This window comes from Nematolebias whitei, chromosome 4 (assembly GCF_014905685.2).
Source record: "Nematolebias whitei isolate Nwh7 chromosome 4, NemWhi1, whole genome shotgun sequence".
NCBI classification, from domain to species: Eukaryota; Metazoa; Chordata; class Actinopteri; order Cyprinodontiformes; family Rivulidae; genus Nematolebias; species Nematolebias whitei.
In genome coordinates this window covers 20525126-20527965 of record NC_056501.1, presented here as the reverse complement: position 1 = coordinate 20527965, position 2840 = coordinate 20525126, and positions in this window count along the sequence as shown.

Genomic DNA, 2840 nt, shown 5'->3' with positions numbered 1-2840 from the left:
TTTTTTTTTTTTTTTTTTTTTAATTCCTGGCTCTTGAACTTAAGAGCCTCATGCTTTGCTCATGTTTAGTTCACAGTCAGGTAACCGTGACCAAGAGAAATGCTTTTAATTCAAAGCCCCATCATTCTGAAATGCACCGAATACATGAGATTGTAGGAACGCTTTGCTCAAAGATCAATTCAGTTCAGTTTATTTATATAGTGTCAAGTCACAACAGAAGTCATCTCAGGGCACTGAACAGAAAAATTCATATACATAAAAATTAAGTTAATAACATTTTTTATCTGAGGAGCAGACTGCTTTGTTTACCTCAATCATTTAGAGCAAGCACAAAGGCAACAGTGGGATAGAAAAACTCCCTAATGAGGAAGAAACCTTCAGCAGAACCAGGCTCAGGACAAGTGGCCATCTGCTTCAACCAGCTGGGTTTGAGAGGACAAGAAGGAGGAACAGATACACAATGGCAGGTCGAGAATCACATGTTAATATAGAAATAATATCAAATGAAAACTGATAAATTTTAACAATTCATTTAAGGAAATTAGGTCAATTTGTCCTCCAGTAGTTTAAGCCTATGGCAGCATAACAAGCCAACCCTAACTATAGGATTTATCAGAAAGGAAAGTCTCAAGTCCAGTCTTAAAACTGGACAATGTGTCAGCCTTAAGGACAGAAACTGGAAGTTGGTTCCACAAGAGAGGAGCCTGAGAAGTGAAAGATCTTCCTCCCATTCTGCTCTTGGAAACTCTAGGAACAGCAAGTAAGCCTGCATGTCTGAGAGCGAAGTGCTCTAATTTGAAACTATAGAACAATAAAATATGTAATATAAGATGGAGCTAGGTCGTTGAGGGCTTTGTAGGTTCAAAGTAAGATTTTTAATTATATTCTGAATTTGACATGGAGAGAAGCTAAAACTGGGGAGATATGATCTCTCCTATTAACCTTCATTAAGATTCTGGCAGCAGCATTTTGGATCAGCTGAAGACTTTTTCAAGAAGTTTTCAGTTGATCCAAAGCAACGAGCAAGTAACTCATTACTTTGGAACAAAGCTTTGCATATCTCATAACTTCATGTAAATATGAAGTAACTTTGTTTAGAAAACAAAAAGCATACCTTATGAGTTAACTGTACCTACAACTTTTGAAAATATTTAGGTAGTCAAATGTGCAAGGGGTTGCTGTCATCTTGCTGTACTTCGGTTTATTTCCAAACACAAAAAGTCCAAATAGGGTACGACTGGGAAGCTGTGATAATGGCAGAAAGCAACTACTTGGGAAAAACACTTTTGATGTTTTATCAACATCAGCATTGTCAGAAAATGGTGACACTGAAACAAGATGAAGTGACATTTACTATAGGGTGAGTGAATTCCATCTGCTGTTGGCAGGCAGAGCCAGAGGCAACAAACTGGTGTCAGTGGGCTAATTAAGTTCACTGGTGGGGTGACAGACAACTGATGCTGGAGCTCTACTGGATCCATGGCTGAGTTTGTTGCAAAATAAATACTCACAGTTGTAGCTAGTTTTACACCTGTGCCATAGTTTGAACTATTTTGCTGGGATTTATATACTAATGGCTACAGAGGATAATAACTCAGCACATTTTATTGTGCACTGTATTGTGGAAGTTTTCAAGAAAAGTGTGTTGTAGGCAACGTGTTACCGTTGTACTGTTTGTTATTTACTCACCTCTTGCAATGATGAGATACAGTTTAGTTAAAAATTATGTTTTCCAATGGGCCATTCATAAAATGAATGTGACTCAGCAGAGAATGCATTGGTTTAACGGCCTAACATTAAGGGATAGTTCAGATATGTCAAATTTAGGTTTTATAGAAATGTTATGAACATTTGCTCTTCTAGCTGTTGTGAAAAGCTCTTTAAAAAACTCAGTTAAAAAAACAACAACAAAAAAAACAGTGTATTATTTCTGACTAGACTGATAAACTGATGGCTAATGGTGCCAACATCAAAGTAAATGTGCCAAAACAACTCCAACCTCAGAAGTTTCAGAAAGATTCATGACCTAAGCAAATTTTACTATATAATGTTATTCTGGCAGAAATATGATGTCAATCTAGTTGAAAGTGTCCCAGCACTTAAAGTGCTGCTGCTCTTTGTGCTCAATGTCAAGAAAAACATTTTTAAAAAGCGTGTAAAGTGAAATGGTCAGCATGGTGAGGAGTTCTCAAATAGCCTGAACAAACTACTGTAACATTTTCATTTAACCATTTGTTTGCTCAGAAAATAATCTATATTTCTCCAAACTGAGGTGATTCACAGAGTTATGTGCAACAGGTAAGATATCTACAACATTTTGTACAAGAACCCCACATCAGAAGATTCGAACAATCCCTTCAAAAATTGATAAATAGATTGTGCTGGCTTACCTGAAAGCTGTTTTAAAGAAACAAACCTTACGTCGTGTCCCTGTTTTAGTTAGAAAGAAGATGAGTGAAAGTGCTTTTCCTGCAAGTTCTTTGTGCAACTCTATAGACAGTATCACAGGGCAGCCACGGTGCCTGACAAGCCTGTTCATGTTCGACACACACGCAGCTTTCCTGCAGTCGAGGCAGGTCCCTGAAGCTCTTCCTCTGTGGAGTTTATTGTCAGAGTCTATCCGATGAAAGGATGCCTCGTGCTACTCTTTGAAATCTAAAAGATCAAACGAAACAACGGTGCTGGCGCAGACTGCGTTGTGTTTGTTGTTTGCATAAATAATAAAATGTTGTGGTTAGAGGTCTTATTTGTTATTGTATTGTACAATTAATTCATTATAAATTGCTCATTAATTATCTATCTATCTATCTATCTATCTATCTATCTATCTATCTATCTAT